Here is a 26,478-nt window from a genome sequence, read left to right on the forward strand (position 1 = left end):
CAGAGTAGACAACTGAATCATGTCTCCGGTCATCGCGCGGTCCCGTAGCCCTGCTCCGCCGTTCTTCCGTCAACGGATGCGCACGTGGTTCCCAGTTCCTGGCTCCCGAAAGCAGTGCTTCAAGGAAGACCATTGTGCTTTTACCGATTCCCAGAAATGGCATCGGGGCATATGTATTTTTAATTGTAATAGATATTGCCAGATCGCCTGACGAAGGCATTTGGAGAACACCCTAAAAACCGTAAGTGGGACGAGACTGATAGTAGTCTAAAACTGAATGAATGAGTCCGGAGAGGAGTGATTTTTTCAGTAATTTTTTTTTTTTTTGTAACATGGAAAGAAATATGAGTAAGTTGGAAAATTCACTGTTTTTCTCATTTTAAAAGTGGCAATTCTTTTTTCGAGAGAAAGTGTAATGTTTCTTAATCAGTTCAGTTATCAGATCTTTCAAATGTTTTGCTTGTCAAGGTTCATGGGCAAAGACATCAATTAAAATGAACTACTATGAAAGAAAACCTGTATGTTTTCCCATAACCAAGGTAACCCCCGTGAAGTATTTCAAGGCCAGAAGTGAAAAAGCCATAGGTAGACTAGGTAAAATTGTATTAAGGAATAGAATAATAAAATGCACATATGAGTTTCTTTAGCATTAATGGTTATCTGAAACTGTGCAGCTAACCTAAATTATCAGTCGGCCCAGTCTGAGTAATATGCCAAGATTAGATGATTGATGAAAATAGGTCTTTATTTGATAGTTTGGACATTTTAATATACTTCCTTATGCCGTAGTCAACAGGTAAGGAAAAACTTTAAGCAACATTTAAAAAAATTATTTATTTTACTCCCCTCTTCCCTTTGCAGAGTTATCTGGTGAAAGAAACAAGTTACACCTGGCTTCTGAATTTCAAGATCACCTTATCCAGTGGTAAGGAAAGAAAGATGTTTCTTTTACAATTCTTGATGGGCTCACCAGGTCTTCAGTGGGCAGACACTATTTCTGATGAGCGGTGACGATTCTGCAAGCAGAGACCGTCTTCTGTAAGTCCATGTGCTGGGTGCTTCTCAGAATGTGTCATGTTTCAGGGGAAGAATAGTACCCATTTAAAATTAATCAGAGTGTTTCTCTTCTCGGTTGAGTTTACTTTAAGAAGAAATAGACAACAAATGCATACGTTAAGCTTGTGTTGTGCTTCTTGGTATTCAATCAGGAGCTCCAAGTCTCTGCTGAGCCTCTGAGCTTTTCTTTGAGGACTTGAATATCATAAGGTCTCACTCTGTCAGTTTTGCTCCTGTGATGTACTTGGACTTTTCTAATTTCTGGTTTTTTTTTTTTTTTTTGGTTGTTTCTCCTAATAAGTAAGGTTTCGTTTATGTCATTCCCATTTTTCTTTCTGGTTCTTTGCCAACTTACAATGCAATGATGACCTTTGTTGTATTTTTGTGTGAATCCTAGCAGGACCTTTATAAAGAGTTGCAGTTTAGAATTACAAGTTATGGCACAAAATTCTGGAATATTCAGAGCAAAAGATACTTAAAACACTATCCACCAATTATTTAGAAATAACCACAATGGTCACTGGTTTGCTATAACTTCATATGCTTTCTTGTCATATTACACATCTAATTTGAAATTCAGACTTTAAACAACTTATCCTTTAACAGAGTCATGCATGCCAAACTTAACAAGCCCTAAAAAGTCATTCAATGAAATGTATATATCTCTTCCTCTGTCCATTGCCCCATGACAACTATTTCCCTTTCAAGGAGACATCTGGTGTTTCTGGTTTTCTAATTTACTGGACTTCTTAAATTATTTGCATTGTCTATAGTCTGTTTCTATATTAAGCAGCAACTTGTTGAGTCAAAAGCTGACTTTATCACTTGTTACACAGAGGGAGAGAGTGTGTGTAGGGCACGTTCTGTCCAGACAGACCCCAAGCTGATCTGATAGAGGGTGGGGAAGCACTCAGTCTGGGGACTGACAGACTTTCTGAAGCGGTACTCTTGAGGGATTAGGTGACCCTTAGCTGTGGAACCTTGGCCGTTTGTATGCATCTGTTGCTTATGGCTGACTTCAGGAAGTGCCAGAAGTGAATCGGATTTTCATGCTCGATTGGGACAGCTCCCAGAAAGGTCGAAGTGGTGACTTGTTTGTGCCTTCGGATGATGGCCAAAGAATAGTCATCGTTTTTCTTTCTTAACTTTGGAGTACAGGAACCTTAAATTCTCTCTGCATGAGAAATGCATGGAGATGGAATTGCTGGCTCAGTGTGTATTCCTATATTTTGACTGACTTCTATAGAAGTTTACCAACTTACACTCCAACGATGAACTAGGGTTCATTTCCCCACAACACAGTGTGTCATCATGTTTTTGATCTTTGCTAAACCGATAGGTGAAATTCAGTATTTTCTTGAAGTATTGACTTGTCTCTTTCTTAGTATGGGTGAGGTTGAGAAACTTTGTACATGACTAAAAGCTATTCTATTTTATTTTCTATAAAAATTTTGCTAACATCTACCCATTTATAATGAAGTTTTTAATATTGGTTTTAAAAAATTATACATTAATTAGTTCTTTACATAAAGAGTTGTAAGTATTTTCCTGTCCTTTGTATTTTGATTTTCTTTATTATTTTTATTTGGGGGAGAAGAACATATAAAAACATGCTTTCACATCACTGGTTTGACTAATTGGCATTCTTTCTTAGGTTTAATATCATAGTTGGAATGGCTTACTATCTGAGACTATAATATTTTTCTGTGCTTTCTCCCAGTGCTTTTATGATTTAATTTTCATTCATTATTCTGGCCTTTATAAGGGAGGAATACACTTTTTCAGGGAGCTATGTAGTTGCCCCAACACTATTTGTTGGATAATACATTATTTTTTCACTAATTTGAAGGATCATCTTTGCTCAAAATTCAATTTCTTTAAATATGTTTATTTACTTTTTTTAAATTTTTAAATATTTTTTTTTATTTTTGAGAGACAGAGAGAGAGCATGAGTAGGGGAGGGTCAGAGATTGAGGGAGACACAGAATCCGAAGCAGACTCTAGGCTCTGAGCTAGCTGTCAGCACAGAGCCCAATGCGGGGCTTGAACCCATGAACTATGAGATCATGACCTGAGTTGAAGTCGGACACTCAACCAACTGAGCCACCCAGGTGCCCCTGTTGATTTATTTCTGACTTTTATCCTTTGGTCCATTGATTTCTGTGTTGGCTTTTCCATTTTACATGATGCCACCTGGATTTTTCTGTTTGTTGACTGGGTTTTTGTTTATCATGGTGCCATTTATATTAACTGAACATTCTATATTTATTTTACTATTCTTCTTCTTTTTGCCCTCCATTTAACTTGTGACAACTTAGGTTATAAATCAACAAATTGATCTCCAAAACTTTGCCTCTGTTTGCTTCATAAACAACCACTTGTGAAGGCTACGCTCTCAGTCTACCTTTGCCTGGTCACCAATTTATATTTGCTAATGGATATTTCAAGCACCTAGCATCCTACCTTTTACATCACAAGAGAACACTTTCCCATACAAATAACATTTAGACCTTTGAGTGAGTTGGTAAGAAAAGGCTGACAAACATTTTACAATGAGCAGGTATCTGTCATGAAATGGAAAAGAACAATCTGGCAAGTCTTTAAATTGTTCCATTCAACCAGGACATCTAAAAGCTAAAGAAAAATGTTATACTCAGTACCAAGTACTGCTTGGAAACAGTTGGCTCTATGACTTCATTTTCTTAAGAACATGCTTACACTAAAATCAGTTATTTTTTTCTCGATGACTCAGAAACATTGAGCCATTATAGCACCAAATTTGTAAGTGTGTGTGTAGCGGTGTGTGTGTGTGTGTGTGTGTGTGTGTGTGTGTGTGTTTCCTAGAGAATAATACCAATATTAATGTGCTTCCCCACGGCTCTTCTAACTTTTATTCATCATACAAGAGATTCTATTGATTTACATTGAGAAATAGAAGAGTGTTATTAGCTATTTTTTTCCATGGACACTGAAATAAGTTCCAATGCAGAAACAAATTCTTTTTATTTTCTAGACCTCAGTTTGCTTCACTGGTTAGGAATGGATACATCTGCTTACTCCTCTATAGGCTTTAAGTAGTTTTCCATGTTTATTTTAAAACACAATGCTTAACACTTTCATTGGGGGTTATTTGTTCCTTAAGCAAAATGAGGATTCCTCCCATGATCCCAAAGTCTCCACTGGCTGTAACTCATTAATCTTCTTACACTTGGATGGATAGGAGCTAATGACCACAGATAGTTGAGGTTATGCACCCAAAGTCATATGGTAAGTCACTGGTGAGAAAAAGAAGTGATGGGTAAGATAAATGTCATCATCCTAATAAAAGTCTTATGCTGAGTGAGGTAATTATTATGAATCATAGCATATATTCAGTAGACTCCAGCAAGCACAACTGCATATGGCTGTTTAAATTACTTCTCATTATAGAATTTTAAAAACGAGGAAAATATAAAGAATGAATGTTTTGATGTCTAGTTGGTTCCAGACCGGAGAATGCGTCGTCTCCTCCCACTTTGTTTCTGCCTGAGGTGAGTGTCCTCATTCTTTCAAAACTCAGGAAAGGAAAATCATTACCTTCTTGATATCCTATATCCACCATCCAAAGAGTTGATAGATGGGGCAGAGAAATTGGGGAACATGAGGATCCAGAAAATCCTTGTAGATGCTACATGGGCACTTTTTATTCTTCGAAGCCAAACTTCTTACAACACCAGACCATCATTTCTGTGATGGTCAGTGATAGCTCAGACTGGAGAATCTCCTTAAATTTTATGAACAATGATGTCAGCCAACCTCTCTTAGCAAAATAGAATGCAATAGTGATTGAGTAAGGGAAATTGCCCTTGTTTTTTGGTAGGGCAAGAGATGAGGGCACAAAGTCCATCCTAAATAGAGCTACGTTAAAATCCCCATTTTGATCCATCTCGGAGAAGAGTTCAATTGGCCTGGTCCTTTAAGATGCAATTTCTGAGGCTGGGATATGGACTTAGAGTGTGTCAAGAGCTGCCATCCACCCCCAGCTTAAGGAGGTCTAGGTGGGACCTTGTTCTTTTTAGGAACTCTCTGGAATTAATGTTAGCTTCCCCATACAAAGTCAAAAATACAGGCGAAAATCAGGAGCCAGGCAATTGCTTTTGCAAAGTTTTCTTTTTATTAATTTTTAGGTTTATTTATTTATTTTGAGAGAGAGAGTGCACAGTTGGGGGGGTGCAGAGAGAGAGGAAGGGAGATTGAAAATCCCAAGGAGACTCTGCACTGCCAGCACAGTCGGACGTGGGGTTCAAACTCACGAATCTTGAAATCATGACCTGAGCCATAATAAAAGTCCAATGCTAAACTGACTGAGCCACCCAGGAGTCCTACCAAGGTTTTCAAAAATGCATAACTCTGAGTTTCATCTCCAGGGTCTGACTTGGTAGTTTGCAAGGGCATTTTGCTAGGTGCTCTTTTAACAAGTGCCCATGGTGATTCCATTAAAGGCTGAAATTCCATTGCACACTGCTCTTTGGGAATGAATGTGATTCACACCACTACAATAGAATAATCTGACCCAATTGGTAATAATAATTGATTCATTTTCAGGGACTGTTTAAATTTGTCAAGTTTGCACATTATGGATTCACACATCAATTCACTTCTATATGTACATAAATACAAACAAGCAAGTACCATGCATAATTCTGTGTGTGTGTGGGGTGGATTTATTTGATATAATTTTTTAGGAAAAAAATCAAGTTCTTGAGATTTTGTGAGAGTCTATTGACGAGTCTCCGTTTTCCTAGAAAAAAATTGGAGGGGGCTACTAAATGGTCTACCTTAAGACCAAAAAGGGCAAAAGTATAGAATGAAGGCCAGACAATGATTTCATTATACAAATGAAATGGGAAAACGCAGTGAAATTCTATCCTTCCCTGAGGACTGACCCCACTTAGAAGTTAGAAGAGCAGCCTGGAGTGATCTCACACTTACGAGCTCTATAATCATCACTCTAGAGCATTTGTAGGAGGGTTATGACTAAGGATGAAAGAATCATCACATAAAGTTTTGAGCTTTAACTACTCTTCTGATGGGTGCCTAAGAAATAAAATAGGTAATCAATCCAGATGGTCCATCCCCTGGTGAATAGTGAACAAGGTGTAACTAAATAGGTAAAAAAAAATATCAGCAGTGAAAACCAAATAGGAGAGTCAATGATGGGTTTAAGGTCAGTTTCAGGGACACACTGTTAGTACATTAGGTGATGTCACAGAATATCTGTGATAAAGAAGGAATTGGCTCAGGAAAGTTTCAAACTCAATAATGATTCCGCGTATTTTCATGTTCCAGTGCAGTGTTCAGGGATTTTCCACATTAACACAGAGTTCCCTACATCCAGATTACTGATGACGACACAGAGTCTTGTCATGGTGGAGCCACTCAGACAGCATCTCATTCACACACTTCCACCCAGTCACGGGCATGGAGGACCCTCCCAGTGTAAGGCTCAATGTCAGGGGTGTCAAGACTAGTGAAAGACCTCTGACAATCAACGGGGGTGTGGCAGTTTCATGACCCCTTTCTGCATCTTAATTGTTCTTTGTCTCCAGCAGGTCTGGGATGAGGGTGGTGGAAACACTTGGAAATTGACATGAAATTTTTCATCATTAAAATTAAGTCAGAGCAATAACACAGACACCTGGAAAAGCAAACGTCTTTTTTAAAGCAGGGAGCTCTGGATTATGTTGCTTCAGTTTACAGGATAGCTACACACAATTGACATAATAGAACTCGGCCAACAAACCATTGTTGGATGTGCAATAGATTGCTAATTACTCATGGAGGCATACTTTTTGAACAAGAACAGCACATTTTAATTGCCTTTTAGTGAGATGCTTGCCATTTTTATCCCTCCCACCCAGATCCCATCAGCACTTACCCTCGCACTGGCCTGAGTTTTAATAGATTCATAATAGAAACATTTATGTATTAATAATAATAAAGATAAATGATGTTTGCAAGTGCTTTCTTCCACATTTCTTCTTCCTAACAACTCTGGGGGATATACCGAGCAAATATTATTATCTGTACTTTATTGATGAGGAAACCAAGGCATGGTGAAGTCAGGAGGTTTTCCAAACTTTCAGGGGTGAATCAGTAATCGAGCTCTGGTTTTGCTTATTTGACAGCCTGTTGTGCATTTAATAAGCCAAGCTTGCTGAAACAAAATGCTCAGTGCTACAGCAAGAAGACACGCTGCTTGCCTGGCCACTTCTGTCCCTGTTGGCTATGTGTTCTTAATCTTCAAACACTTAATTTCCTCATCTTTGATATGACAAATGAAACCGCTCTTCTATTATAAACTTTTGGTGAGGGTCTGTTGAGAGGACACATAACAAATTGCTCTGAGCTTTGAATAGTTTGCTCTTTGTCCAGAGTCCTTGAATGGACTTCAGTGAGTCTACAAGACTTTTAACTTTTTGCAAAATTTGGTGCTTATTTGTATCTAATGAAGTTTTTTGGAAAAAGAGTCCTGAAGTTTTATAAGATTTTCAGAGATTTCTGTCATTAAAAAAGAGTGAGAATTATTGCTACAAAACATTATGCAAGATACTAGCCTTATGAATACATGTCTTTTTGATTTTGTAATGCATTCTTCCTAGAAAACATGGGAAATACAGAAAAGAACAAAGAAAAAATAATAGTCATGTGAAAACAGAGGAAACCTGTCTTTATCCATGATACACTTTTGTCTGCTATTACCTCTCAGCTTTTTTTCCCTCCAATAAATCAAAACTTAAAAAAGGTTTGGGGACAGCAAATGGATAGTATACATATTCATTTGCAGTTTGGGATCATTCTAACTACGTGAACATAACCTAGTGGTGTAATATTTTTCTACATGATGTTGAATGTCTGCCTTGAGATCTCTTTGTGGCTTTCCTGTAATTTCTACACCTAATACTCTTGTACTTTTGGAAGGTGTGCATTTCTGTCGTTTTTACCATATTAAATATATATGTATATATAATATGCTTTTACATATAATTATACAATATAGTCATGAAATGTATATATTTTAAAAAAACAATCAATATGTCTCTTATTATTCAAAACAGATGGTAAATTAGTAAGCACTAATTCTTCAAGATGTACTTTAGCTTTTCAAAGATTTTACTAGAATTCAAAATATTATTTATGCCTATTAGTTATTTGGGGGAGAATTTTCCTGTTTATACTTTTATCCTAGATAAAATGGTTTAACTCTTCCTTTATTTGGGTCTTAGATATCCCTGAGTTAAGTTTTGTTCTTTTCTTTGGTATTTCTAATCACTTATCACTTTCTTTGCAATATCTATAGATTGTCATTTGTTGTTTTCAAAAATGGTTGCATTTCTGGGACCCTCAGACAATACTGGAGAACAGTGGCTACAGAAAATGTCATGTGTTCCTCAACATCAATATGGATATTCATATGTATATCATATTGATATCATGCTGCAGTGTCTCAGCTTTGAAGCTGGGAGATGGGGTCATCATCATCTTTAGGGAGCATTGATGCCACTTGTAGTTTACTGGAAGACTTTGAGACAGTCAGTATTAACTACTGAAGATTATTAGATACATTTTGGCTTCTAATGTATTCATAGCCCCATGACCCTTCTCTTCTTTTTTTTTTTTTAATTTTAAAAAATGTCTTTTATTTATTTTTGAGAGACAGAGAGAGACAGCACGAGCAGAGGAGGGTGAGAGAGAGAGGGAGACAGAATCTGAAACAGTCTCCAGGCTTTCAGCTAGCTGTCAGCACAGAGCCCAACGTGGGGCTCGAACCCACGAACCGTGAAATCATGCCCTCAGCCGAAGCCGACGCTTAACCGACTGAGCCACCCAGGCGCCCCTCTTCTCTTCTGAACAATGCAGCGAGTTGGTTAGGGATTTCTTTGGCACATTATTCTTCCATTCTTAGAGCAAACTTTCCCTGGTTACAGGGTACTGTTTTTGGAATATATTTCAAATGACATTGCCAATGTTTTATTTAGAATTTTTCACCTGGAGTCATTGGGCAGATAGGTCTGGCGGGCTTATTTTCCTGTAAGGATTGTCAGAAAGAAATCAAAAAGCTTCCCTCTTTCTTGGAAGGAAATTTTAAACAAATACAAAATCTTCTATTCAAATATTAAATCATTGTGTTGTATACCTGAAACTAATATAGTGTAATACGTTAATTATACCTCAATTTAAAAAAAAACTAAAAAAACTTCCCTAGTCACTTCTTCTTTCAACTTTTCTATATCTTTTATGTTTTCTTAAAAAATCATACAATTTATGTGGTTTTCTAATTTGTCAGAATAGGATTTTATATGATATTTACTTCTATCTTTGATCATGTTTCTTTTTTATTCCCAATTTTATGTGCTTTTATTTTTCTCTTTTTATTAGATTAGACCTGCTAACTGTTTGATCAGGAATTCCTTTCTATGCAGAACCAGATGTGAGATGCATCTGTTTTATTAGTTTTCTGTTTTCAAATTCATTAATTCCTGCTGTTATTCCGTCTCTCCTTTTGTTTTACTCAAGTTTGTGTGTATGTATTCTTGTTTTTGCATTCTTTAGTTTGGCACTGAGTTTAGTTAAGTGTTGTTCTCTTTGGTGTCCCAACACCAAAGAGGTGTCCTACTGGTTATAGATCTGCTTGGATGAGTCCTTGTCAGCATTTCAGATGTTGTGACAGTTTACGTTTTCACTCTTTTTATTTCTAAATAATCCTTAATGGTGTGGCCAGCTACCCCCTGGCCACTTTTCAGAGAGTCATTCATGGTCTGAGAATTTCAGCCTTTTGCCCCTTTTTTGAGTTTATGAGCATATATGTCATATAATGTACAATTTACAAATATTCTTGGTAAAGTTGATAGAAATGTATCTTCCTGTTCTCCTTTTGACACAACATTTGCTTCACACCCAGTAAATTGATCTTAGTGTTACTTGGATGCTCTCTCTCCTCCTGCCTCCCAAAAGGGGACATATATTTACACATTTCAGGTACAAGAGTCACGGAAGGTGTGGTTAAGTCTCTTACCACCCCAGTGCTTCTGTTCACTTGTCTGTGTCCCTCTAATAGTTCATGATTACTATACTCTGAAGATCTTATTTGGCATAGAAAGACGTATGGCTTTTATATTTTCTGTCTAGATTTCATTTACTATCAGAATAATGCAACTCTTCATTCAAGGAAATGGCTTTTTCTTTTAATTTTCCACTGCCTAAAAACAATATACCAACTCCTGTTTTCTTTCACTTTATTAACTTTCTTTTTGCCTTTAGCTGTTGTATCTTTGCCTAGTCATTTAATACTCATTTAATACTTACTTGCTGATTTCTTGTTTGTTTGTTTTATTTTCAAAGTTTTATTTAAATTCTAGTTAGTTAACATTCAGTGCAATATTGGTTTCAGGAGCAGAATTTAGTGAGTTATCACTTACGTACAACACTCAGTGCTCATCACAAGTCTTCTCCCTAATGCCCATCACCCAGTTAGCCCATCCCCAGCCCACCTCCCCTCCAACAACCCTCCGTTTGTTCTCTATAGTTAAAGAGTCTTGTAAGGGTGCCTGGGTGGCTCAGTTGGTTAAGCGTCCTACTTGAGCTAGGTCATGATCTCATGGTTCATGAGTTCAAGCCCCGTGTAGGGCTCCCTGCTATCAGCACAGACCTGGAGACTGCTTTGGTTTCTGTGTCTCCTTCTCCTTCCCCACTTGTGCTTTGTCTCTCTTCCTCTCTCAAAAATAAACATTAAAAAAAATTTAAAAAGAGTCCTGTGGTTTGTTTCTTTCTCTTTTTTGTCAATTTCTTTTAAGTGGCATAGCTTTTAAATACTACTTGGTGTAATTTGATTATTTCACAATTTGAGGGAGGATGTCTTTTACTGTAGTAGTTTTGGTGAGAAGGGTATATTATTGCTGATGCAATCATGCTTATTTGTCTCTTTCATGCTTGTGTACGGATTCTTCTTGTCTTTCCTCCAGTAAGTTCTTTTTTTTTTTTTTAAAGAATGGACTGTTTTCTTTGGTTTTTTTCTCTAGTGATTTTGTTTTACATTCTAGGAATAATTTAACTTAAGGTGTTAAAAAATGCTCATATCAATATTTATGGAACTACCAACATAAAAATTCATACATTATTTACTCATTAGCTTCTATGGAAAATGAGGACATAAACAGTCTTTTGTTCCCATGTTATATTCAAAGCCACTTCCCAGTTTTTGTTGGTGTTATCTGTAACTTTAAAGAGGTGTTATTATTTCTGATAAGTTTTATTATATTCTTTTACAATGTTTTTCTCTCAGTAAGGTGAAGTATATTCTAAACAAATACATTTGGAGATGGTTGTATGCTTTCTGGAAACATCTTTCAGTTATCTCATATAGAAGTGATAATTTAGGGGGCCATAGGATTCTTGGCTAACATCTTTTCCCCTCAAAACTTGATGGATATGTTTTCAAAGCTTTGATGATACAGAGAAGAAATCTGAAACACTTTGTATATTTCAGAATCTTTTGTAATACTCTGAAAGTTGATCAAATACTCTGAAAGTTGACGCAGCAGGTCAGTCCACTCTGCAAACTTGAGGGAGAATCATCATTCTGGTGGCACTAATTTTGAGGCCCTTCAGGAAGGTAGGATATGATGGAAAGACCACTTCCCTGAGAGTTAGACACAGATTCCAATTCTGGCCTTGTTACTAAATGCCATGTGAGCCCCATCTGTGCCAATCTGTGAAATAGGGGTATCTAAAAAGTTTCCTTCCAATCTCCCGAATTAATGAAGGCATTCAACACAAAGAGGTAAATTCATTTGCTGTATTAGCATTAACATCGATTTTTTTAAACTGAAAATGTTTCTGTTTTCAGTTAAAGGAAAAAAGCTTTGTGATAGAAAAATACTGGATAGAACTAAGAAGGTGTTTTATGTAATGTGGTGGGCAGAATGATGGCTCCCCAAAGATGTGCATCCCCTAACCCCCATAACCTGGGCGTATATCTCCTTACATGACAAAGGGGACTAAAGTTTGCAGTTGGAATTAATCAGCTGACCTTGACAGGGAGATTATCTTTGTGGGTTCAACGTGATCGGAAGCAGCCTTAAAAGTGGAAAAAAGAGAAAAAGTGGGGGCCAGGGTGATGCAATGGGAAAAGCATTGGACCCATCGTTACTGGCTTTGAAGATGGAGAAAGGAATCAAGAGCCGAAGAAGCTTCTAGAAGATGGAAAAATCAAGGAGACATTCTCCTCCAGCACCCTCAGAAAGCAACACAGCCCTAGCAAACCCTTGATTTTAGCCGAACATACCCATTGCGGACTTCTGACCTTCAGAACTAGAAGATAATAAATTTAGGTTGTTTTCAGCCACTAAACATGTGGCAATTTTGTAAATTATGGGAAATGAATACACATGCATTATTTGTGGTCCTCAAAACCCTTTACTGTAGATGATGTTGTCTCATTTTATAGATGTAAAAATGAAACGTCGGAAAACTTTTCAAGGTTTCCCAACAAGGCAAGATTCCTTTGGGATTTTGCCACAGAATTAGCCAATTCTAAAGTCCACTGCATTGTTTCTACATTATTTTCTAGGACATTCTTCGTGGGGAGAAAAAGATTTAGCAAGAACATCCCTTATAGCTTCCTCACAAATGTACGTCTTCCAGCATATCTAGCTCAGGCTGTAATAATGCTCTGCTGGTCCTTAGGCAGGAGATTAGTGATTAGCTTATTCATTGCTGGTAAAAACGGAAGGAAGTGGGATGTCTGGGTGGCTCAGTTGGTTAAGCGTCCGGCTTCGGCTCAGGTCACGATCTCACAGTTTGTTGGTTTGAGCCCCGCATCGGGCTCAGTGCTGACATCTCAGAGCCTGGAGCCTGTTTCAGATTCTGTGTTTCCCTCTCTCTCTGCCCCTCCCTCACTCCTGCTTTCTCTGTCTCTGTTTCAAGATTAAATAAACATTAAAAAAAAAAAAGAAATTGAAGGAAGTGGTTAAGTTGGGGATGTATTCACTCTACTTCTCAGGCTCAGGAGACCCTCATCTCAGGCTGTGGGGACTGTAACCTCTGCCTTCTGGCCTCTGACATGGGTCTTTCACATGGTAGCCAGATTGGTCTCTCTGGAATACTGATCTGATCATTCCTCTGCCTTGCCTCCACACCTCAACCTACTTCCTTGCTTGTGTGCTCCCGTGGCCTGGTGCCACCTGTGCCTCCCAAGTACAGTCCCTCTTGCCAAGCACAGGGGTCCTATTTTCCCCCTCTTTACCCCTGCCCCATAAGGTTATAAGGTCTTTGGAGTCATCGTTGGGTTCCTGCAGTTCAGTACCTTTCCTGGAGCTCAGTAGTTGATCAATCAAGACCCGCTTAATGAATGAGACATTCCCTCTAAGGGTCTCTCAGATCCTATTTAAATAAATTCAAATGCTTGCAATTTCAAGTTCTGATTAAGTTCAACTGCATTTTGCTATCACACGTCATTTCCTAGAAACAGATTTTTTGTGTGTGTACCAAAGGAAGAGTGCCCTGAACTCCATCATGGACGACACAGATGGCATTGGTAAGATGACCTCTAATATTGTCCTCAAGAATGAAACAGAACAGAGGCCCTTTCACTCCCGTAAACCACAGTGGAGAGAAGCACAATGAGGAGGCTCACAACATGGAGCAAGTTGGCGTCAGAACTCACCAAGCCACCGCCTGGTCAACGAGTCAGCAGCTGGGCCTGGGGCATGTTGTCACCCTTGGGCAGCTTCACACCATCCCTGTCTAAAAGTGGGGAGCACCCCACTTGGGAGGCTGGTTTTCAGATTAGACATTGCATGTGGAGGCGCTTGGTGTCAGTTTTGACACCCACAGGCCTCCTCAGCTCTTCAGGCTTGGAGTCGCTTTGGCAGAATCCCGTGGAACTGTTTGGCTCTTAGGACCAAGAAGGCTGAGGGTACGTTGGGGCTGAGGGAAAGAGGAATACTGAGTCCCCAGGCAAGACACCAGCACGGTGAGCAAACAGAAAGCCTTTACTGAAGAATGGGAGAAAGAACACTTGCTCTTAGAGACATCAGGTCATGGGCGTGAGCTTTCTCCGAGAGGATCTCAACATGCTTGTTAAACACCTGGTGACTTAGAACTAGCAGACATGTCACCATTCCCTAATTGAGCTTCTGGAAAGGAGAGTCAGGGCTGCCCTGTACCGGATGAGAATGGAGTGAGGCTGTCTATTCGACCAGAAGCAAAGATCATGTCGTTTTACATTTTTGAAGATTTACAATGACCACTAGAAAAGCAATCGACTCCAGAAAATGTGAAGTGGTGCTGCTTTGGGCAGATTTTCATTTTACTGGTGCACTGTTGACATGAAAAAGCTCCAGGTGTGGCTTCTGGGAGTGTCTGCATTCCCAGTAGGAGGATGGGAGGGTCCTTCATTCCTCCAGATGCCTGTGGGGGTGGAGAGCAGACCAGGGCCTCCCCTATGAGACACTTCCCACTCTTGGTGAACGTATAGTTTTAGTCAACCTTATTTGATGAAGGTTATCAACTCTCTAAATCTTGGGACTGGAATGAGGCATCTTGGTGCTGGAGTCAAGTTAGGGGTTAGAAGCTTGATGGGCTTGAGGCCCAGCCATGGGTCTGCTGATATTTTCACATTTACATGTTCATCACATTCTGGACCTGGGAACTGGGACTGATGTTTAAATCATGAAGACCTTAGTTTAAAACCGATAGGAAAAGTATTTTTTTCCTTCATATTTAATGTAATAATTATGTGGAAGGAAAGTAGAGAAAGAATTCCAATTAGTTTTATTATTAGCTGAATAGAAACAAAACTATGATAAGTCATATTAGATTTTATATAATGTTGCCGTGATTTACACAAGATGCAATTTTCCATGGAGCTGACCCACTTTGTGTGATAATGAGCGATTTTGTTATTTATATGAAGGACAAAGTAATGCTTTAATATCACAGAGTTCAGGCTAGTCAGGTTTCATCTCCAGCTTTTCTTGAATTTCCAAAGGAAAGACAGTGGCTATGTCAGCCTGACCCCCATTCCATGATAAGAGACTCCTGGTTTTTAATTTTTTTTTATAGTTTATTTATTATTGAGACAGAAACAGAGCATGAATGGGGGAGGGGCAGAGAGAGAGGGAGACACAGAATCAGAAGCAGGCTCCAGGCTCCAAGCTGTCAGCACAGAGCCTGACATGGGGCTCAAACCCATGAACCGTGAGATCATAACCTGAGCCAAAGTCAGATGCTTAACTGACCGAACCTTCCAGGCTCCCCAAGAGACTCCTGTTTTGAATGTGTTAGGATCTCAGTCTTTTCCATATGGCCTGGGTCACATCTTCTGGCATCCTTGGCAAAACTCATTCTCCCAGTGGCCAAATATGGGAAAATTTGTTTCTTTTTTTGGCATACAAGTCCCTCAATTCAGAGGTAATTAAGGGCTCTTAATTAGAGAGAATTGAATGAAATTTTGTGCAAATTTGCTGTGGATTTCTAAGTGGACACATAGTGTGCATTTATAGCTCAATGTAGAATAACAGTTGGGTGGTGAGCATGTGGGTGTGAAAAAAAATGGCTGTTGTTATGGATTGAATTGTGTCCCCATAACATTGAAGTTCTGGCTGTCAGTGCCTCTAACTATGATCTTACTTGGCAGTTGGGTCCCTGCAGATGATCAAGTTAAGATGAGGTCATTGGGGTGGGTCCTAATCCAATATGACTGGTGTCCTTATAGAAAAGGAGGATATTGGGACACAGAGGAAGAAAACACGGAGGCAAGATGATGTGACAACACAGGGAGAACACCATCTACAAGCGGACATGCATCAGAGACTCCAGAACCTGGAGTAGGTTCTTCCCTGCCTCCCTCAGAAGGGCCCAACCCTGCTGATGCCCTGATCTCAGACTTCCAGCCTCCGCTGCTGTGAGACAATGGATTTCTGTTGGTTAAGCTGTCTAGTTGTGGTACTTGTTACAGCAGCTCCTGCAAACTAATACGGCCACTTAATCCCCAGTTCAGCCATTTGGGTTGAACACTGTGATAGTGGTAATTCTCAGTAAGACTTCAAGCTAGCCGATGGTGTCCCTTATCTCTTGTCTTACCAGTGACTCTAAAGGAATAGAGCCACAGTGCATTGCTAAGTTACTCTTTTTTAAAAATGTTTATTTATTTTTGAGAGAGAAAGAGAGAGAGAACACATGTGGGGGAGGTACAGAGACAGAGGGAGACACAATCTGAAGCAGGCTCCAGGTTCTGAGCTGTCAGCAGAGATCCCAACACGGGGCTCGAACTCATCAACTGTGAGATCATGACCTGAGTCGAAGTCAGATGCTTAACCGACTAAACGACCCAGGTGCCCCCAGTTGCTCTTAAACCAAAACAGGAAGAACTCTGTTGGAAAGTTCCTGCAGAGGTGACCCGAGATAAGGTCGCTTGGGCAAATGCTGGTACAGACTGGTTAACCACGGTCTGATTTCTTCTCTTCTGACACGTTGTTCTCTGCCGTCCGTGCTTTTCCCTAAATGCTTCATCATGGAGATCCACAGCACCCCTGCTGCCCCACAAACACGTGATATCATTTTGACCTTCCTTTCTCTAATTTTCCCATAAAATTATATATTATGTTTGAAAAAGTTTACCTTTGTGGTCTCTTAACACAAGAACAATCTGCCATGTTTAATTATGCTCTGTCCAGATGGGTTCCTCTTCCCAAATACCTTCACTGAAGCTTATGGGTAAGTCTGCTTTGTTGTGAGAGGGTGGGTTCTGACCAGAGCCACCCCCCACGAGGGACTTTGAATGCCTGGGCTTCGCAGTCCATATGAGAGTGTGGGGAGTGCCAGGGAGCCTGTCCAGCTGCTTTGGTGGTTTGCTGAAGTCCGATTGCTCTCCATGGGGGCCGATCAAACACCTGAAATTAAAAGTGAGGATTTGAGAAGGAACAAGGAGAGAGGAAATGAGGGAAGGACGGTCGGAGGGAGGAAGGGAAAAAATAGAGGAGAATGTTCAAAAGGGAGAAAAGGGGAAAGAGCGAAAAAGAAAACGTGAGCAAGAGTGGACTCCAGAGGCCACTTGGCAGGTTTTGTGTGCCCATCCCAGGCCACGATATCTATCTGAGACCACATCAAGCCCATTCTCTGTACCGAGACTCTAGGATTATACACCACTGTGGAGATTCCAGTTTTAAAAGTGCGATGAGACGCGATAGTGATACCACATTAAACACATCTCCTATTGATTCCTTCTAACCTTGCAAAACGAGCTGTGCGCGCTAAGTACCTTTTACTGCAGCCTGGCTGATGGGACCGCAGATGGTGGCTGCGGGGCTGAATTTCCTCGGAGGTCAGCAGACGGGGCAAGTGGGAGGAGACCTGGGGAGCAGCTTCTGGCCGAGGGACCACTTACCCTCCCTGCCCTCGGATGCAGCTTGAGGACACATGCCTGGACAAGTCTGCATCACGGAGACATTCAATCAAGCCTGGCTACCTCGCTGCCCCCTGCACACCAGCCACGTGTACGTGTGCGGCTCAGTGAAAACGGGGAATTCAGAGCAGCAGGACGTGACTCACGGTTTGTCAGGTTGATCTTTCTCAACGCTTATTTTTCTCATAGTTTGGGTTTTGTTTCAAATAAAAAAAATTAAAATAAGTTATTTCATCTAATCTTCTCGAATGTGTCTGCTTTAACACCTTTGTCCTTATGATTCTGCTTCCCATGTGCTGACGGGGGACACGGAGCAGGGTGGGGACAGAGATTCTTGGCCATTTCTGAGAGTGCAGTGCATGGATCCCACAGGTCAGGGCAAGTGGAAAGGAAGCAGCTGCTAAAGCCGGTCACCAGGAATGAACCCCTACTTACCATTTGCAAGACCTCAGGTTAGTGTTTTGGAGGGCCTGCTTTTTGCAACTGGAAAATGGGATGGTAAGACCCGGGGAAAGAATTAGCAGTTAAGGGACACCTGGGTGCCTGGGTGACTGGGGCCAGTTAAGGGGCACCTGGGTGGCTCAGTCTGTTGAGCAGCCGACTCTCGATTTCAGTTCAGGTGGTGATCCCAGGGTTGTGAAATTGAGCCTCGCATGGGACTACGTGCTAACAACACAGAGCCTGCTTGGAGTTCGCTCTCTCCCTCCCTTTCCACTTCTCCCCCACACAAGCAAGCTCTCCCTCTCTCTCTCTCTTCTCTCTCAATAAACTAAAAAAAAAAAAAAAAAGAGAGAGAATTAGTCACGTGCCTGGTGGCTCAGTCGGTTAAACGTCTGACTCTAGGTTTGGGCTCAGGTCATGATTTCATGGTTTCATGAGTTTGAGCCCCATGATAGGCTGTGTGCTAACGGTGTAGAGCCTGCTTGGGATTCTCTCTCGCTCGCTCGCTCGCTCTCTCTCTCTCTCCCCCTTTCTCTCTGCCTCTCCCCTGCTCATACTGTCTCTCTGTCTCTCTCAAATATAGATAAATAAACTTTAAAAAATTAAAAATAAGAATTAGAGTTAAAATGTGTAGTATATAGTATGTCTTCATCAGAGGGTGGCTATTATTTATTTTTTCCTATTATTATTATTATTGCTAACATTACAATAATTTAAATTTCCACCTGCTAGTCTAGATGGTGTCCCCCTTTGTGGAGAACAATCTAGATTTGCAGTGGGGACCAAAATTCATCTCAGAGGAGACAGGAGGGAACTGCTTTCCGCCTGGGGGTATTTGGAGAGCACTGGGAAGTTCCCAATACCCCACGCAGGCTTCTCTTGGTGCCCAGAATCCCTTTTGTCATCCCTTAGGTTAACACCGGATGCCCTGCTTTACTCCTGGGTGGGGTCTGGGGAGGGGTCAGTGCCACTGGCTTGTAAAGTGAGAGGGCACGAGGTATGTCTGTCTTGTATGTTGCTCACCCAATATGTAGTATATGCACTGAATGAATTAATGAGTGAATGAATGAAGTCCTAAGGTATCTTCCTCAAGCATGCTCAGCTTAAGACTTTGTGCAGGAAGCATTCTGGATTTATTAAGTGGGATGGAAAATGTTTGCACAGAAGCCGAAAATACAATTCATAAAAACGTGTCTCATGAAGAGTAAGTCAGTCAGATGGGGGTGAGGAAGAACATCAGGAGATGTCCATGACATTGGGGACCTTTCAGATGGACACTTTGGGATTGGGCTTTGGATCAGCCACAGAGGGAAGGAGGATGAGGGCACAAGGCAAGAGAGAAGAGGAGGTAGGGCAGGTACCTCAAGGGCAAGAAGGTAGCAGCAGGCAGCTCGGAATCAGCAAAAGGGCGGGGGGAGGGGTGGAAGCAGGTGTTGCAAGTGGAGAGTGCACTCACGTGGGAGGGGGGTGCATGTGCATGTGTGAATGTGTGCAGTGCAGTTGTGAGGTATGCGCGGTAAGGGCGCGAAGTGTGGTTGTTGCAGAAGGATGGTGCAGGCGCGCAGTGTGTATGTGAGTGCCTGTCTGCGTTATGCGGGTTAGAGATGCGAGGTCCCAGTGTGTGGAGCGCACTGTGGTGGGGCTGTGTGTCTGCCTGTGAGGGTGACTATGTGGCCCAGGCATGCAGTGTTTGCATGCCTGATGCCAGTGTTTATTACTTATGAATAGTGCAGGTGGTCGGTGTGTTTCTGGTGTGTGTGTGTGTGTGTGTGTGTGCGCCCGCGTGTCTGCACACGCCCGTGGTGCCTGTGTGTGGTGCAGGTGTGCCAGGTGCAGATGTGTGTAGATGTGTCTCATTATAGCACAGGCAGGAGCTGGAAACATTGTGGACCCGATGTCATGGGCCAGTGGTTCTCAAACATGGCCCCTGCCCCAGCAGCATCAGCGTTGCTGGGGAATTTGCTAGAAAAGCAGTATCTCAGGCCTAACTCCCAGAATCACTGAATCAGAGGTCCTGGGGGTGGGCTTGCCCCCTGGCATATTACAAGCAGCCTGGAGGATTCTGATGCCAGCTCAGGTATGAGCACCGTTGCCATATATCCATGTCCCACTTGCTTCGAGCTTTTGCTTCATCATTGATTGTGGAGGGTAGATTTCTCTTCTTCTATCCTAGCGATGAGATCTTGGCAGTTACTCCCAACCTGATAGAGGAAGGCTAGGAATGGGGAGGCTGGAAATCGGATGCTCTGTGCTTGTCGCTTGGTTGGCCAAATCATCTTTTCTTTCAAATGGATGACCAGGCCCACTCAAGGGTTCCTTTGGTCCCATAGCATTGGCTTACTGTGACGTAGGGAAGTGAGAGTGGGCATTGGAAGAAGAGAACCTTATTGAAATGGTGGTGCTTCCACTACTAGATGTGAGCACTAGGGAAACTGATTTGTATTTCTGAGCCTCAGGTGCTTTCCCTGTAGAATGGGAAGACTAATCTTATCTTACAAAAGTGTTACAAAGATTAGATTAAATAGTCTGTGTAAGTCACTTGGCATCATGCTCCCTGCACTATTGTTGGCCAATGAAGTGTCAGTTTCTCTTTTGAACACCTCTTTTGCTTGGCCAGAAACTTGAACAGATGAGCATCTTCCAGCTTTAGGGAACTGATTGATGAAATTATTGTTATGGCTTTCTAATTCCTTGTCAGATGGACATTGGACAGCTTTCTTGGGAGATAATTCAAAGAACACTGGAAGTTTTCTCCAGTCCCAAAGTTTCCTGCTCTGTGCAAGATTTAGCTAATAGTGTTCAATCCAAGTTCTATGTCTTCTATCAGATACATGATGTTATTTTCTGCAACAATGTAGAGACCACAGATACACAGAATAATTAGACTATGAGCCCAGCCCTGCCTTGGTTGTGTGATTTGGGACAAGTCACTTAAACCTCTCTGAAACCCTTGTTTCTTCCTTTGACAAACAGGTTTGCAGCAATGATAAGGTGCTGTGATAAATGCAAATCACCTATAAAATGCCCAGCATACATTAGGAGCTTAGCTAATTATTTTTAAATGTATCAAATATTAAATAAATACTCCCTTCACTTACTCCTCTCTTCTGCCCAACCTGGGTACCAGGTTCTTTGGAAATGACAGCGGTGTGGGGGTGTCTTAGGTTCTTCTGATCTGGGTTTGGCCTAATTTGGAAGCAGGACTTTCCCCACCCTGGTGCCCTTTAGTCTCGTGAATGCAGATCAGAAGGCAACTGGAAGGCAACTGAAACCCAGTTACTCAATACTCTGATTTTGCAGCCGAGGGAGGGAGCTGAAACCCAGAAGGGCAAGGGACGGGCTTTGGATTCCACACTTGATCAGCAGCAGGATGGAGTGAAGACCATGCATCCAACTCCTTAAGCCAATGACTCACTACTTTTTGACTCTTCCACGGGGCTTCATGGAGAAGAAAGAATCTTCTACTGAGTTCAAGTAGCTGGATGGCCCTGCCTCGAGCAAGCCATTGTTTCCCCCAGGGTTTGTTGTCCTTGTCTACAAAGTGGAGATGATACTTGTCTATGACCCATTTAGGTTACGGGAAAATGAGAACTAGGCATAACTATTCCCATTACTGGTTCTGGTGTTCAGTAAGCTCAACACGTTCTCCTTGGTTTACATCCATCTTTTCAGTTCTTCTCCTCTCTATTTCCGTGTTAATTCTCAGGTCTATAAGCCTAAGAAGTTTCTATCAAAGACTTTAACAATTTAAGTTGGGGCTTAAATACTGGTAGCTTTATTGTTGGCCTCTTAATAAAAAACTTCCTTAATAGGTATCGTACTTGGTTTGGAAGCTTGAAAGTCTTCTCTGTTGTAGAGGCTGTGGGGCAATGGGCCTTCTTACTTATTATATGTGGAACTGCATAATGGCGCAGCCTTTACGAAGACACTTTAGCAATCTTATATATCTATACCTTGTGACTGAACAATTCTACTTTCTAGGACAAGGATAAGCTAGCAAAATACAATAAAAGGAAAGAAAGGAAGAAAGAAAGAAAGAAAGAAAGGAACACCAAAGCCTGCTTATGTGGCCTTAATTACAATAGAAAAAGACCAATGTTCTTCAGGAAGGGACCGGCTGACTAAACCATGCTACATCCGCATAATGGAGTGTTCATTACACAGTTGTTAAAAGAAATAAAAGACTGACTTTCATACTGTTATTTTTTAGTACATAAAAATAGGACAAAACCCAAAGATTAATAAAAGTGGTTAATTAGAAGAGAAGTAGGAAACAGAGTGGAAGCAATATGTTTGGAAGCTAGATTTTTAAAAATTTACCTTGTTTTATACATTTAGAAGCACGCAAAACTTTTTTTACAACATTGTAAAACAACAGCTAATGAAAGTAATCCCGTCATTCAAAAACAAAATCAAATTAGATAAATTAGCTTGATGAGAAGGAATTATTTCAAATGACTTTTTTAAAGTTTTTTATTTTTAGTTATTTTGAGAAAGAGATAAAAAGGCGGTGGGGGAGGGGCAGAGAGGGAGAGAAACATAATCCCAAGCAGACTCTGTTCTGTCAGGGCAGAGCCTGACATGGGACTCAGGCTCATGAACCACGAGATCATGACCTGAGTGAAGTCAAGAGTCTTGGACACTTAACCGACTGAGCCACCCGGGAGCCCTGGAATGATTTTAACCTTAGTTTAGTTGGCCATATAACTGCAGTGGAATGCATCTTAAGGACAAAAAAGGAAAAAAAAACTGGCAAGAAATCTTACATTGCTTTGAGAGTAATCATATTGTTTGTAATATATTGGTAAGGTTATTCTGAAAGTTTTTGTGCATGACTTATGATAAAGCATATAACATTATATTAATGCCATAAAGAACCAAGCTTTTTGACATCAGAGAAAAAAAGAATCAAATGGAAAATCAAAGAAATGAAATAAAAACCTGTAACCCTAAGCTTGAATTGGAAATATCAGAGTGAACTGACATATCTCTCAGAACAATAATTTTCTGGCTTTGTCCACTGGAAAGGCTTAGAACCAATAACACTTACAGAAGCAAGGAGCTTCTTAGCACTCATACCGCAGTCTCCAACTACATTTCCCACAGAAAGGAGCCAGAGTGCCTCGGAAAAGTGGTTCATTTAAGCTTGGGGCAGGAAATGTTCAAGATGAACCTGTAACATATTGTCACACTGGAAAGCAAGGAAACTGCCCAAGGCCATTGGGCTGTGACCGAAAGTTCAAAACACACAGGAGCCAAAATGCAAAGGTTCCTACCGGCCAAAGATGAAACAGCCGTATCCGAGGATGGATATAAAAAGAACCAAATCTACAATATATTGAAACATATGGGATCTGTTAAAACCATGCATCGGTAATGACATTTACATAGCTTATGGGCTCCCTTGTAAGATGCTAGGGAACTAACTCACTATTCTGAAAACTGGCACATAAAAGGAATAGAACCAAATATTTCACTTTCCCTTCTGGGTAGGACTATACCTTGAGACAATGAAATAGTTGAGGAAGTAAATTTCTTCTTCCGTAGTAGAATTCCAATTTATAGTTAAAGACCTAGTGAGGAGTTGGCATACCACCACTTTGCAACCTTTAATGAAATAATGGATCTATGCACCTGAGTGTGGGATTGTGTTTGTGTTGGTGAAACCTTTCTCACAGGAATTAGTTTTGTGATTGCTATCAGTAATTGTGAAATGAAAAGTTGTTGTCTTCTATTGTGGATATTACAGGGAACAAGAGGAGGCGGTCTGTTTGGAGCTGGGATGCTTGCCCATTGCATCAACTTACCTCCTGCAACTATTTGTGAAGTCCTGCCAAGTCAGAGGTGGGGACACTCTAAGACGTGCCCCTTGTTTCTGGGAACACAATGATCATGACAGTGAACTGCCTTTTCTTCCTATGATAAGGTGCTAATTCCCCAACACTTTCTCAGATGTTTCATAGCTTTATCTAGGCCATCAAGAAGGAAGCTTTCCAGGGTTTATTGTGGTTTAAATAAAACCACTCTTACTAAATCTGAAAGCAGATTAAATTAACCTGGACATATTTTACAACCTCATGTCACTCATCTGTGGTCAAGAAATTGACAAGATCTTCTTAATATTGTGAAAGAACTCTCTCTCTCTCTCTTTCTTTTTCTGAAATACTCAATTCCTTGGATGGTACCATTGACCAAACTAAGACAGTATTGAGCTTTCCATGCTGCTCTATGCAACTTTCCCCTTCCTTGCCAATCTGCAAAAAAACTCCACACCATAATTGTAAGAGGGTGCATCTACGCCATGCTCTTAACGGGGTGCAGTGCATCAGGGAGATGGGAGCTGCACTGGCTCCAAGAATGCACCCCCCCTCCCCACCCCCCCACCCCTCTCCAGTGTCACCACCAGCTCAGCTCCTCTGTGCTTGCTGCCCAGCTTGTTCCTTTCTGATAAATCAGTACAAATCTGCCAGTACAATCATCTTGCTTTCTCTTGAAACTTTGGGAACAAATTGGGTACATGGTTTTCCCATCCACAGTCCTCAGTAATTATTATTTTTCTGCCTATTTTTATTTTTCAGAGGCTTCTAAGAGACTTAAAAGGTGGTTTCTTAACCTTGATCTGAATAGCAGCTGGGCAAAAAGAGCCGATGTTGGTTGTGGGTATGGTAACCATTTTGTTCTCTGCCAGATTTTGTTTCTGTTGTTGTAATAGAGAAGAAGAAAATTAGCCATCCACTTGTTTCAGTGATTTCAGAAGGCTGCATGGGAACTGACTGCATGGGAAAGGTTAGGAGTTTCAAGACTTTTTTTTATTTTAAAATATCATTTTTTTCCCTGAAAAACATGGTCAATTGATGGCATTATGATTGTGCTCCTTACTATAAAGAATCATTAGAAGAAAGATATTTATATGGCTTAATATTTTACATTTGTCTTCAATTTTATTTTACAGCTCTTTGAACACATGCTTGAATTCTTTTCTTTTCTATGAACGTGCGATGTCTTTCACTTCAATCATTGGCCTTTGCCATTTATTGTCTGTGTTTCCCATTTGAGTGACATCATTGGGCCTTATGAATTTTGTTGGTTTTCATTTTGTTCTTAGCACGTAAAAGCTCATGGTTAAAGTGCAAAGTGCTGTCTACACTTTATTAATTTGCCTCCTTCCTTGTAAATGTTATTAATAGTTGAGTTCTTTAGAATATTGGAAGATAGCTCCTTGGGTATTATAGTCTTAGATCCTATGTGATAGGATCTTCTTACAGATGTGTTCACAAATTGGTATGTACTGTAGAAGACGTGTAAAAGTCTCATCGGTGGCTACCATGATGGACTACAGGGTGGAGATTTGTTTGGGAGAACTTGGAATGATTAGGAGTTGAAGAGTCCTGGAATCACTTGAGTGGCTGGGTGAAGTGTTTGTCTATAGTAATCTGGGTAGAGGGAACAGAGCATCATGGAGCCAGGGTCCAATATGCCATGCCCATTGCTTGTTGGGTGCCTGACCGTGGGAGTTGCTTCTCCTTTCTGGGCCTGTTTCTTCATCAGTCGAATGGGACAATCATAACACCCATCTGATTGGGTTGTTATATGATTAAATGAGCCAATAGTTAATCCTTTGCCTGTGCCGGGCACATGGTGTTTGTTGAATACATTAAAATATTACATTTCAGAAATGGAATGCCTAGTCAATCATAGACCTTAACTACTCTGTATTTACAACATAAAATAAACAAAAGAAGGTGATTGCCTTCTGTCTTGGAAAAAACTGTAACCCAAACTTCCAGGTTCTTAGAATGTCAGGGTGAATAAACTTTATGAGCCATTTGGATTCCTCATTGAGCAGCCTGGAGTAAGGACAAAGGCGGGAATGAGGAGGGGTCCCGAGATATCTCGATTCTCTGACCTCATCTTCAACAGAGGAAAGAGGTAACAGTTAACACACGGGGATGGGTGGGGGATGGGTGGGGGATGGGTGGGGCTGCATATTCAGCTGGGAGGCCCCTTGCCCCCCAGGACATCACAGTCCTTTAATCTGGTTGTGCCTGGCTTCCATGACACAGGAAGTAGAACTGTTTGGACTTAGCCCTGAGGCAGGAAGAGAAAACAGATCAGCTACAGTCTCAGGCATGCGTGAGAAATAGGATGAATTTCAGGTGCAATGAAAGAATGGAAGGAAAGAAAATAAAGAAAAGGAGAAAGACAGAGAGGAAGGATGGGGAACAAGCAAAGGCAAGAAAAGGAGAAAAACTAAATTCAAATCACTAGAAGAAGAAAGGGTATTGTTTTACTATTGAGGTTCATCAGGGACTGTTAGAAAAACTGCCATGTGGGGCGCCTGAGTGGCTCAGTCGGTTAAGCACCTGACTCTTGATTTTGGCTCAGGTCATGATCATGGTCTGTGGGGTTGAGCCCCACATCAGGCTCTGTGCTGACAGTGTGGAGCCTGCTTGGGATTCTCTCTCCCTCTCTCTCTTCCTCTCCCCTACTCATGTATGCTCTTTTCCCCTTGAAAAATAAATGCAATTAAAAAATGC

General features: G+C 40.9%; 1 long non-coding RNA gene across 1 annotated transcript; it reads left to right on the forward strand.

Annotated features, from left to right (window-relative positions):
- Window positions 1-87: 87 nt before the first annotated feature.
- Window positions 88-24,832, forward strand: LOC115291510. Its single transcript, XR_003908495.1, has 5 exons — window positions 88-241; window positions 862-1,038; window positions 4,486-4,586; window positions 23,691-23,785; window positions 24,520-24,832. It is a non-coding gene; the product is annotated as an uncharacterized LOC115291510 (long non-coding RNA).
- Window positions 24,833-26,478: the final 1,646 nt, after the last annotated feature.

Source organism: Suricata suricatta, chromosome 5, assembly GCF_006229205.1.
Source record: "Suricata suricatta isolate VVHF042 chromosome 5, meerkat_22Aug2017_6uvM2_HiC, whole genome shotgun sequence".
In the NCBI taxonomy this organism is placed as follows: Eukaryota; Metazoa; Chordata; class Mammalia; order Carnivora; family Herpestidae; genus Suricata; species Suricata suricatta.